The sequence below is a fragment of the Macaca mulatta genome, chromosome 19, assembly GCF_049350105.2.
Source record: "Macaca mulatta isolate MMU2019108-1 chromosome 19, T2T-MMU8v2.0, whole genome shotgun sequence".
NCBI lineage: Eukaryota > Metazoa > Chordata > Mammalia > Primates > Cercopithecidae > Macaca > Macaca mulatta.
The window spans coordinates 47,513,286-47,525,917 of NC_133424.1; the positions used below are offsets into that span (position 1 = coordinate 47,513,286).

The 12,632-nt window shown below is 54.2% G+C and overlaps 1 protein-coding gene and 1 pseudogene across 7 annotated transcripts in view; both read right to left on the reverse strand.

Moving 5' to 3' along the window:
- The window catches only part of LOC106994750 (uncharacterized), a 32,035-nt gene that overhangs the window by 4,591 nt on the left and 14,812 nt on the right, over positions 1-12,632 (reverse strand). The gene's annotated exons all lie outside the window — the stretch shown is intronic.
- LOC144337418 (uncharacterized) lies at positions 5,602-7,187 on the reverse strand (annotated as a pseudogene). The gene has a single exon (XR_013410517.1). The product of XR_013410517.1 is annotated as an uncharacterized LOC144337418 (transcript).

The following is a 12,632-nucleotide window of genomic DNA, read 5'->3' on the forward strand; positions in this document are numbered from 1 at the left end:
TTACTGTGTCTCTCTTTCAGCTATTACTGGAATCCTTTTATTTCCATTACTGGAATTTCCATTACTGGAGTCCTTTTATAAAAATAAAATCTCCCCACATCAACGATCTGATTACTCAGAGGGATAGTATGTGTAGGAAAGTGAGGATAAATGCTTGATTCTTTCCATTCATATTCATTAGTTTTCAGAATTATGAGTTTCAGAATACTGCATTGGTTTCCTAGTTTCCAAAGGTGATTGCAGCAGATTGTATTTTCCAAAGATAGTTGCAACAATAGGCGTGTCCTATATGTTCTTCTAGAATCTTGCCATTCCCACTTTAAGAGGTGGAGTCTCACTCCTCTGCCCATGAATCTGGATTTGTTTATTGTTTGTAACCAATGCTGTGTGACTCCCAAGCCTCAGTCATAAGAGGCACTGTGGCCGTCACCTCATTAGCTGAAACTCCTGTGTTTGAAGTCTTGAGCCATCAGGTAAGAAGTTCCAAGTGCTGTGAGCCGCCATGCTATGAGGAAGCCAAGTCACGTGGGGAGGCTACTAGTCCCAGTCTTTGAGGCCTCTCACCGCAGGTGCCAGACATGTGTGCAAATCAGGCTTCATAGGTTTGCAGCCCTTAGGCATCAGGTTATTTCCAGCCTTTGAATCCTCCTGGTTGAGGCCACAGACATCAGGAGCAGAGGCAAACTATCTCTTCTGTGAGCTGTCTGAATTCCCAACCCATAGGATCAGTGAGCGCGGTAAAATATTTGTCTTATAATACTGAGTTTGGAGTGGTGTATTATACAGCATCAGTAACTGGTGAACAATGACTGATATACCCACACTTGTTTATGTCATATTACACACACACACACGCGCACACATGCACACTTTTTTTTTTAGAGGTGGGGTCTTGCTGTGTTGTCCAGGCTGGTCTTGAACTCCTGAACTCAAGTGATCCTCCTATCTCAGCCTCCCAAAGTGCTGGGATTATAGACGTGAGCCACTGCACCTGGCCTATACTCACATATTTTATTTTATTTAAAAAAACTTAAAAACTTTGGCCAGGTGTGGTGGCTCATGCCTTTAACCCCAGCACTTTGGGAGGCTGAGGCAGGCACATCACGAGGTCAGGAAATCGAGATCATCTGGCTAACACGGTGATACCCCCGTCTCTACTAAAAATACAAAAATTTATCCAGGCGTGGTGGTGGGCGCCCGTAGTTCCAGCTACTAGGGAGGCTGAGGCAGGAGAATAGCGTGAACCAGGGAGGCGGAGCTTGCAGTGAGCCGGGATCCCGCCACAGCACTCCAGCCTGGGCAACAGAGACTCCATCTCAAAAAAAAAAAAAAAAGAAAGAAAGAAAGGAAAGAAAATTAGCATAACCAAGGGTTAAGGCGGAAGCAAAAGAACAGCAGGTGCAGCAAGTTCTAGGCCAGGCCAGGTTAAGCAGCACACAGGTGACATCCTTACTCCTGTAATAACAAGACAGAAGTCTTCAATTCAGCTTCTGAGTGGCCACGGGCCAATCCTTCATAGGGTGTAACCAATTGGAGGCCTCGAAAGGGCACCTGTGGGTGTTATCAAATTCTTTAGCTTAATAAAAATCCTAAAGAATATTGTAATCTGGGCTCTTGAGCCCCTTGCTCTAGTCTGCTCTGGCTCTGTAGAGTGGACTTTCGCTTCAATATATCTGCGGTTTCGTTGCTTCTTTCCTCTTTCGGGGCTTCGTTCTTTTGTTGCTTCATGTAGTTTAATTCTTTCTTCAACGAGCCAGAAACGTGGGCAACTTGCAGTCAAGACCTTCCATCCAGTAAAACTTCTACACTCTAGAAGTCTCAGTATTGCCAAGAGATGTCAAGGCATCAAGGAGTCAAGTGTAGTATAAGGCCTAAGATTAAGGCTTAGTATTACACGTGCCCTGACATTGGGGGAAAACAAGGAGGCCTAAATGGATTAACTGCAATATTCCCTGCCCCACTGTACTCCTTTGAATAAGTTGCCCTAGCCGAACCACTCCCCTCAGAGACCAGGCACATTACCTGCTTACTGCCTAGCAATGGGCCTCAGGTTCCAGCCAGCCTGGAGAATTATTCAAACAGGCCAATCACACCCTCCTTCAAGAACCAGGTGTTACCTCCCATACTCTTGCTACTACAAAGCCTCCTGGGATAGCCTCCACCTGATTGCTTTGTTCCTGAGTGCTGCTGCACTGTACCCCGCATGGTGTGCTGGGCTCTCCTTCCCTGGGGCGTAAGTATGGGTAATTAGCAAACCAGTGTTCACCTCATCTATCCAGTGTTAGCTACCATGTGCTTTGCAATAATCTGCACTTCCTTTCTAATTCTTGAGAGACATCCGGGTTCTCTGCTCCTGGGTGGAGGATTTTGGAAACAAGGCCACTCAGAATGGGGAGGTGAATTGAACGCCTGCGGGTCCGACACAGCACCAAACCTCGCCAAGGCCTTCAGAAACTAAAAGTGCAACCGCCAGGAAAATGACTGCCGGTTCCGGTCACACGACCAGCTACACTAGCCAGGCCGAGACGGAGAAAGAGGTTCACCAAAAAGAGGCCGACGAGCCAGAAACCACCCTCCAGAGAACAGGGTACATTCTTCCGAAGACATATACGCACACTCCGATTCTTACCCACAGCCCCAGCAATTTTTTTCAGGGGCTACAGCCTGACGCAAAGCAGAGCCCAGTCAGCCTTGGCAAGGCGCATGCGCGAATCGCCAGCCGATGCTCACGTCACAGAGACAGCCACCATTGCCTGGAGACGAGTCCTTGAGGCTCCGCGAAGGAGGAGCCTTCTGTGGGAGCGCATCGGACTCGGGGCTAAGGCCAGTCCTCACCAGGGCGTCGATAGGATGGTATCCGGAGGCCAGCATTCTCGGAGGGTCGACCAGGAGGAAGAAACCTCAGGCGGAGCGCCTGGAAGCCGCGCAGGATCCCAGGCTCAGGCCTGCGCGGACGGTGTGCTGGTGAGTCTCTCCAAAAGTCTTGCCCTTTGCGATCTAGAGGACAGGTCTACTTGTGTGCCCGAGGGCTCCTCTCTCACCCCAGGGTCGTTGTCGCGGAGAGCAGAACCCGGAGGCGCCAGGGGCGGCCTAGGGGTGAATGTTACTGTGCCACTCCAGTATGTCTGGGTTGTGTCTCTTTCTCTCTCTTGTTTCTGTCTCTTTTCTCGACTATCGCCCTCTACCTGTTTACGTCCGTGTGTGCGCGTGTGCGCGAGTATATTGGGATGCATGTGAGCTGAAGGGCGGTTCCTTATATGTTAGCCTTTCTTCTGTTGAGCCTCTCCCCGAATCTCTGCCTGGGTCGCGTGGCCAGTTGTCATTCATTTCCCCGAAGGTTCCAGTTTGGGTTTGTGACCACCTGGGCAATGTGGGGAGCTGCATCGGACACTCAGGGGATTAAATCAGCTCCCCAACCTGAGCGGCCTCATTGCTAGTATCAAGACGACAACACACCAGCAGAGGACAAAATTCTCACAAAAGCTCATTATCCACCTGCATGAGAGGTGCCCATCGACGTCACTCCTCTCGATCCTCTCGCCGTATGCCCTCACTGAGAAATCTGGACGCAGTTGGAAACAAGGAAGGAAAAGAACGTGGGGAACGGGATGTGGCAAGCCCCTCTGCACCCGAACGCTGGCCTTCCTCGCCAAGTCACCCGTTTGGCACTCCTCCCCGCCTGCCCGAGGCAGTGGCATTGTGCCATATAAAGCCTGGGCTCTGGCCTCTGCTCTGTCCTCCCTCTTGCTCTGCCTGCCCTGTTTCTGAGAAGCCCAAGGGCTTCTTAGTCTGGCTGAATGTATTCGACAAAAAACACGTCCCAATCCATTAGGGAGAAAATTCGTGAGGATGCGGTTCATGGTTGTTTCCCTCTGAAACTTATCTCAGGATGATTGGGCGCGTGTGATGATCTGGAGCTCTGGGCTTCCATACCTTTCTGAGACAGGGAACCTCCCTTGAAATCCACATCCCAAGTGATGGCTGAGTAATTGCTTTACGAATAGCGGGAAGTGACTGTGGCTGGCTTCTTGCCTTCGAGAAAAGGCTGTGGCACATCCCAACTGCACAGCCTCTCTGATCCTTGAGGGACATCCTGTTCCTCTGCTCCTGGGGAAAGTGTCTTCAAGCACTGAATCTTTTGGCAGCCACGGATGTCAGGGAGGCAAGGGACAGGGTTTTGCTGGGTGCGGGGGAGGTTGCATCAGGGGTACCTAGCCGGTGTCGGTGTCGGGGTGGGGGCGGCCTGTACTTTGTCGAAACCTCTGGGGCCCTCTGGCAGCATCTCCGAATGTGGCTGGGATAGGACTCGGGCACAGGCCCCGTCTCGCAGGTTTTCAGGTGTGCTTGGCTTTTCCTCAGCGTGGTCGGGGAAGTCTCCCGTGGCCCCCGGGGCACATGGCTGGACATCACGGACCGTCTGCCCATCGTCTGCTACGCCCACTCCATCTGCTCTCGGGGAACGTCAGTGCCACGTGTAGTCACATTGGATCCATCTCGGACCCGCCTCTGGCTCTCTTTGCCCATGTCTCGGGAAGCAGCGTCGGGATGCCGGAACCCTCGGGACTTGGAGATTAAGGGAGGCCGCTCCTCCACCAAGGAAGGAGGGCAGCGTATGGCTCATGGGTCCGTGCATTTTCAGGCGACAGCACGCCTTGCGGCCCTGGGGATCTCTCTGTGCCCCAGCGAGACCCTTCCTGCCTCACTGCATTGTAACCCCATTCCCGATGACCCGGTCGGATCCATCATCCGATGGGGAGAGAACTCCGCACAGCCCAGGCGGCACTTTGAAGCTCCTCCTGCACCGGGAACCGAAGCAGAAGACCGATCGAGGAGTTCCGGAAGACAGGACTACTACGGGTCCGACCCTAGTCTCCCGCAGGCCCCTCTCGCAGTCCTTTTCCCACCCTCCGCCTCGGGATGCGCCGCTATCGCCGCCGCAACCGCCGCCACCGCCGCCACGGCCACGGCCACCGGAGGGTCAGTCCCCGCAGCCGCCGCGTCGCCGCCATGTTTTAAAGGGTCCGCAGCCTGACTCTCCGCAGCAAGGGAGCAGTGGGCCGAACCGGTGCGCATGCGCGACGCGCGAGCGGCCGATTCGGTCACAGTGACCGCCACCGTTGCCCCGGGATGGGTCCTTGAGACTTGGCGAAGTAGGAGCCCTGTGTGATCGTGCGTCCCAGTGGGGGCTGACACCATTCCTGGCCAGGGCCTTACCAGGATGGTCTCCGGAGGCCGGGATTCGCGGAGGGTGGAGCAGCAGGAAGAAACCTCGGGAGGAAGAAACGTCAGACGGATCGCCGGGAGGCAGCGCGGGATCCCAGCCTCAGGCGTGCGCGGACGCTGTGCCAGTGAGTCTCCCCAAAAGTGGTGCCCTAGGGATCTAGAGGACAGGTCTGCCTGTGTGCCCTTGGGCTGCTCTCTCACCGCTGGGTCGCAGTGGCGGAAAGCAAAACCCGGCAGCTTCAGGGGCTGCCTGGGGGTGGGTGTTACCTGCTGTATGTCCCTGTGTCTTTGGGGTGTGTGTGTGTGTCTTTGTGTGTCTGTGTGTGGGTCTCTGTGCCCACTTAGGTGTCTCTCTCGTTTCTCTCTCTCTCCCTTCTCTGTTTCCGTCGCTCTCTCTTCCTATCTCCGTCCGCCTGTGTGTGCGTGTTCGTGGGGACACATGTGCCCTGTGCGCCGGAGGGTGGTTTCTTGCACGTCGGCCTTTCTTCTGGGCAGCCTCTCCCCGCGACCCTGCCTGGGTCGTGTGGCCGGTTGCCAGTCGTTTTCCCTGCAGTTCCAGTTTGGGTTTGGGAAGGCCTGGGCAACGTGGGCATCTGCCTCGGACCCGCAGGGGTTTTCATCCCCTCCCCATCCTGAGCAGCCTCTTTGCTCGGATCAAGACGACCACACCCCAGCCAAGGACAAAGGCCTCCCAGGTGCTCCTTGTCCACCCGCAGGAGGGTGCCCACAGAACTTCAAGAAGACGGTTCTCACTTCTCTCGCCCTTTGCCCTCATGGAGGAATCTAGCCACAGCTCGACACAGGGACGGAGAAGGAAGCCGGCAACGGGATGGGGCACGCATCTCTCTCACTCCAACGCTGGCCTTCCTGGCCCAGTCACCCACTTGGCCCTCCTCCCCGGACGCCCGTGGTGGTGGCATTGCGCCGTCTTCCTGACTGGGCTCTGGCCTCTGCTCTGTCCTCCCTCTTGCTCTGTCTGCCCTGTTTCTGAGAAGCCTAGGGGTTTCTTCGTCTGGCTCAACGTCTTCAACAAAGAAGACTTCCCAGTCCATCAGGGAGAAACTTCGTGGGGGTCCGTGTCACCATTGTTTCCCTCTCCCAACTTATTTCTGGATGATGGGGCAGCTGTGGTGATCCTGGAGCTCTGGGCTTCCATGCCTGTCTGGGACAGGGAAGCTTTCTGGGTCTCCATGGCCCACGTGATGGTTGCGTGGTCGGTCCAGGAAGAGCGGGAGGCGACCCGACGGTTCCTGACATTTGCCTTCCAGGAAAGGCGGTGTTGCATCCCACCTGCACTTCCCTCTCTGATTCTTGAGGACCATCCGTTTCCTCTGCTCCTGGGGAAAGCGCCTCCTAGCACTGAATCTTTTGGCTGCCACGGATGTCAGGGAGCCAAAGGGACTGGGTTTTGCTGGGTGCGGGGGAGGTGGCGTCAGGGGTACCTAGCCGGTGGCGGGGTGGGGGCGGGGGGTGCTTTGTGGAAACCTCTCGGACGGACCCTCTGGCAGGCGTCCCCGAACGTGGCTTGGACTCGGGCACAGGCCCTGTCTCGCAGGTTTTCAGGTGTGCTTGGCCTTTCCTCAGCTTGGTCGGGGAGGTCTCCCGTGACCCCCGGGCGCACGGCTGGACATGACTGTCCGTCTCGCCATCGCCCCCTACTGCCTCAAAGACACACGCTCGCTCCATCTGCTCTTGGGGGACGTCAGTGCCTCGTGTGCTCACATTGGCTCCATCTGGGACTCGCCTCTGTCTCTCTTGGCACATGTGGCGAAAAGCAGTGTCGGGGTGCCGCAGCCCCCGGGCCTTGGAGATGAAGGCAGGCCACTGCTCCAGCCGGGAAGGAGGGAGGCAGTGGGTTCCTGGGTCGGTGCCTTCTCAGCCGTCAGCGAGGCACGCCTTGCGGCCCTGGGGATCTCTCTGTGCCCCAGCGAGACCCTTCCCGCCTCACTACGTTGTAACCCCATTCCCGATCACCCGGTCGGTGGGATCCATCATCGGATCCGAAGAGGGGTCCGCACAGCCCAGCCGGCACCCTGAAGCTCCCCGTCCACCGGGAACCGAAGCAGAAGACCGATCAAGGAAGTCCCGACGACAGGACTCCTACGGGTCCGACCCTGGGTCTCCCGCAGGCCCCTCTCGCAGTCCTCTCTCGCAGTCCTCTTCCCACCCGCCGCCTCGGGCTGCGCCGCCATCGCCGCCGCCGCCGCCGCCACCGCCACTGCCACCGGTGTCTCAGTCCGCGCAGCCGCCGCGTCGCCGCCATTTTTTAAAGGGTCCGCAGCCTGACTCTCGGGAGCAAGGGGCGGGGGGAGGTCGGCCCTACCAGTGCGCATGCGCGAGGCGCGAGCCGCCGCTTGGGTCACAGTGACCGCCACCGTTGCCCGGGGATGGGTCCCTGAGACTTGGCGAAGTAGGAGCCCTGTGTGATCGTGCGTCCGAGTCGGGGCTGAGACCAGGCCTGGCCGGGGCCTTACCAGGATGGTCTCCGGAGGCCGGGATTCGGGGAGGGTGGAGCAGCAGGAAGAAACCTCTGGAGGAAGAAACGTCAGACGGATCGCCGGGAGGCAGCGCGGGATCCCAGCCTCAGGCGTGCGCGGACGCTGTGCCGGTGAGTTTCCCCAGAAGTGGTGCCCTAGGGATCTAGAGGACAGGTCTGCCTGTGTGCCCGTGGGCTGCTCTCTCACCGCTGGGTCGCAGTGGCGGAAAGCAAAACTCGGCAGCTTCAGGGGCTGCCTGGGGGTGGGTGTTAACTACTGTATGTCCCTGTGTCTTGGGGTGGGGGGGTGTGTCTGTGTGTGGGTGTCTGTGCTCACTTAGGTGTCTCTCTTGTTTCTCTCTCTCTCTGCCTTCTCTGTTTCCGTCGCTCTCTCTTCCTATCTCCGTCCGCGTGTGTGTGCGTGTTCGTGGGGACACATGTGCCCTGTTCACTGAGGAGCAATTTCTTGCACATAAGCCTTTCTTCTGTTCAGCCTCTCCCATGCCTCTGTGTGGGTGGTGTGGCCGGATGTCAGTCGTTTTCCTGGCATTTCCAGTTTGGGTTTGTGAGGATCTGGATGAGGTTCTGGATGAGTGACGGTGATCTCGTAAGGATTTAAATCCCCCTGCACCCTAAGAGGCGTCTTTTCCAGGATTAAGGCCACCACACGCTAGGCAAGGATAAACCTCACCAGAGAGGTCGTCTACCTGCAGCTGCTGTGCAGAGCGACCTCAAAGAAGATGGTTCTCATTCATCTCTTTCATCTCGCTGAGAAATCTAGCCACAGGGTAACACAGGTTTTGAAAGGATGGGCAACAGACGTGGCAAGGATCTGTGAGTGTGCAGGCTGCGTTTCACATATTGTTAAACAGTCTAGTGAGTGTTCTGCAGATAGCTGGCACTTGTTTTATTGAATCAAGGAAACAAAAAATACTGAGAAAAGAGGACACAACTTGCCTGCCAGCGCATCTGATTATTACAAAGTTGATAGTAATTTTAATTTATCCTTTCATGTAAAGATCCTTGGCAGTGATACCTAATTTCCTAAGATAGCCTAGGTTTGTTATGTATGATAAAGCTGTCATTCATGTCAGAGTATCTGGAAATTCTTCCCAATGCCCTTGACATAAGTGATTAATAACATTCCCAAAATAACATACCGAAAGAAACAACAGGAAATCATTTGTTACTTAGTTCATTTAAATTTGTTTATTCAAATTGTGTTTCTTTCGTGCACTAACTTTTTTTTTTTTTTTTTTTTTTTTTTTTGAGAGGGAGTCTCACTCTGTCATCCAGGGCAGTGCAATGGCGCCATCTCGGCTCACTGCAACCTCTGCCCCCCGGTGGTTCAAGTGATTCTCCTGCCTCAGGCTCCTAAGTAGCTGGGATTTCAGTCGCCTGCCACCACACCCAGCTAACATTTGTATTTTTAGTAGAGACAGGGTTTCCTCAGGTGGGCCAGGCTGGTTTTGAACTCCTGACCTCAGGTGATCCACCTGCCTCGGCCTCCCAATGTGCTGGAATTACAGGCATGAGCCACCACACCCGGCCACATGAAACATTTCATGTGTTTCTGGCAGTCTTTCAGCAACAGATTGCATCTTAAGTATTACAATGCTTGTGCCCTTTAATTAATTTTTCCTACATATTTTGATAGAGTTATACTGAGGCTGGACCCAGTGGCTCACACCTGTAATCCCTTTTTGGGAGGCTGAGGCGGGCGGATCACAAGGTTAAGAAATCCAAGACCATCCCAGCCAACATGGTGAAACCCCGCCTCTTGAAAAATCCAAAGAATTAGCCAGGCAAGGTCAAGCACTGGCTCATGCCTGTAATCTCAGCCCTGTGGGAGGCTGAGGCGGATGGATCACAAGAGGTTAGGTGTTCGAGACCAGCCTGGCCAACATGATGAAACCTTGGCTATACTAAAAATACAAAAATTAGACCCTGAAGGTCACATCCGAATGAGAAAGACATTAACTGACACTAAGAAACAGTGCAGACTGGCCAAGTGAGGTGTCTCACACTTGTAATCCCAGCAGTTTGGGAGGCCGAGGCGGGTGGATCACCTGAGGTCAGGGGATCGACACCAGCCTGACCAATATGGTGAAACTGTCTCTACTAAAAAAAGAAGTACAAGAACATTAGCTGGTCATGGTGGCACACACCTGTAAATCCCAGCTATTTGGGAGGCTGAGGCAGGAGAATCGCTTGAACCCTGGTGGCAGAGGTTGTGGTGAGCAGAGGTCAGCCCATATCAAGCTTCTCCTTGTTCTATGTGTGAACAGCTAGTCTGTATCTTCACCGAAGCATATTTAAAAATCAACCTTAGGAAGGCCCTTGGCCACCATAATCCGTCCACACTAGCAAGAGCCCAGCCTCTGAGACTAGGCGTCCTTCCGCCTCCCACTGGAATGCCTTCCCCCGGACTTCCAAGGTACCAAATTGCTCAGGGGCAGCTGAGACAGCCCTACTTCTGGGAGTCCTCCCCAACCACTTGAAATCACAGGCATCTCTGCTGTCCCTGCCCTTCATCCACATCACTGAACAATTCATCGCACACATCTCTGTACTTTTATTTAAACTGTTCCATGTGTGTTTACCATTAACTACTTCATGAGTGACTGCGGTACGGATGGAGCAGAAAGGAATGCTGAGGGAGGACCCCTGTTCGAATGAGCCGCTCTTCCAGAACTAGAATGAACTTTCCCCAGTACCAACAAGGCAGCCTCCAGGGCAAGAAAAGGTAACGGGATCCATTCTGCTGACATCCAAGATGGAATTACAGATAACTCTCACCTCTTTTTTGACTCTCAGGTGGAAACCCCCTCCCCACAAGGTGAAGCAGAGTCCGCTCCACAGCCCCACAGTTGGGGTCGGGGATGTCACAGAAATCACCAGGGCAGCCAATTCCCATCCAGAGGGGGCCCAAGATGACCCAACACCCTCAAGCTCAGCCCCAAGCTCGGGCCAGGGAGTGAAGCCCTTGTCCCCAAGCAACAGAGTGAGGGTTTGTCTCTAACCCTGTGGGCTCCAGTGAAAGGAAAATGGCCTGGAGGTGCCCACAGGAGAGCACCCGAGTTCTGAGACAGATCTACGGCTCCCAGCCTGAGTCCCCATGAGTAACAGGGACGCACAGAGGGGCATGCTGCCTGCCTATAGGGCACTCACGGAACGCAGCTGCATGCTGTGGATCCTGAAGCCAGTCAGGTAACGAGGTGCGGAGGTGTGGGGAAGACCTGGAGGGAGGCCTCCCCGGATGCCAACCAGCCGGGGCCACGGATCAGAAGTGCTTCTGACATTAACAGGACACATGTAAGGTGTGTAGGGTGGGTAGTGGATGTAACCGCAGAGGCCTCTGGGGATTGTTTTGGAGCTAGAGAGGCAGGCAAGCAGTTGGCTTTGCCCACACAGGGTGCCTCGGACATCTGCACAGCGCACACAACCAAGCTTAGGAGCCCACTGTTAAGATGCCCAAGTGACATGGACAAGTTTCTCCTCTGCAAGCCAATGAGATCTGCTGACTGTCAGAGCATCGCAGGACCGCCGAAAGATTCTGGAAAATGCGGTCCCGGGTGGCCACTGTGTGCTGACCTTCACCTGCAGGTGAGCTGAGCTCACCACGCAAGTCTCCGCCCTGGTGCGCCCTTCCCGAGCAGATGCCAGGTTGGGGCAGAAGCGGCTCAGAGAGGTGATGCTCCCTCAGGGCTCCCAGTTTGGGGGTGACACCACCCCTGTGTCCCCTAGAGTAGGAGGGTGTACCAGGATAGGGAACCCCAAGGCTGTTTTCAGGGACAGCAAGATTGGCTTGGGGAAAACTCCCAGAATGGAGATGGGGAGAGTCTGGTTACATTTCCCCAGGTAGGGGATGCTGGCTGGACTTGGGTGAAGAGCAAAAGATCCCCTGGTGATAGTGGTGGTGAGGATCGGAGGCTTGAGCCAGAAATCCCCAAGGTGTTTTCTTTTGTTTTTTGTTTTTGTTTCTGAGACAGAGTCTCCCTCTGTCTCCCAGGCTGCAGTGCAATGGCGCGATCTTGGCTCACCGCAACCTCCACCTCCTGGGTTCAAATGATTCTCCTGCCTCAGCCTCCCAAGTAGCTGAGATTACAAACGCCTGCCACCATGCCCAGCTAATTTTTTTAAAATTTATTTTTTGTATTTTTAGTAGAGATGGTGTTTTGCCACATTGCCCAGCCTGTTCTCAAATTCCTGACCTCAAGTGATCCACCTGCCTTGGCCTCCCAAAGTGCTGGGATTACAGGCGTGAGCCACTGTGCCCAGCTCATTTTCATCTTTTCTCTTACAGGTTTTTATTTTTATCTTACAGGTTCGACTTGAAGGAAACTTCTCGAGGGTTGGGTGGAAGGTGGGGTAGTGCTGAAGAGGAGGCACAATTGTAACCATTTTGTTCAACATGGGTGTTTTCTTTATGCATTAATTTGTATTTTTAAATATATTACATTAAAAATTTATCTTGATTACCGAGTTTTTCTGGTGCCCCTTTAAATTCTCTATCAAGTCCTGAGCCTTGATAGGAAGTGAGGGCCTGGTCTCTGGGCATCAAGCAGCCAGAAAGTCCCTTAGGAGCTTTCTCTGAATTGTTGAATTGTGAGTGATCTTTTCCTTTCCTGACTTCCTTAATATCCACAATTTCCTTGTAACCATCCCTCCAAGCCACACCCACAAGGCACCTCCAAGACCTATCACGAAGCAGATATTCAAAGATGATTTGTATGGCCGGGCGCGGTGGCTCAAGCCTGTAATCCCAGCACTTTGGCAGGCCTAGGTGGGTGGATCACGAGGTCAGGAGATCAAGACCATCCTGGCCAACATGGTGAAACCCCGTCTCTACTAAAAATACAAAAAATTAGCCGGGCCTGGTGGCGGGCGCCTGTAGTCCCAGCTACTCTGGAGGCTGAGGCAGGAGAATGGC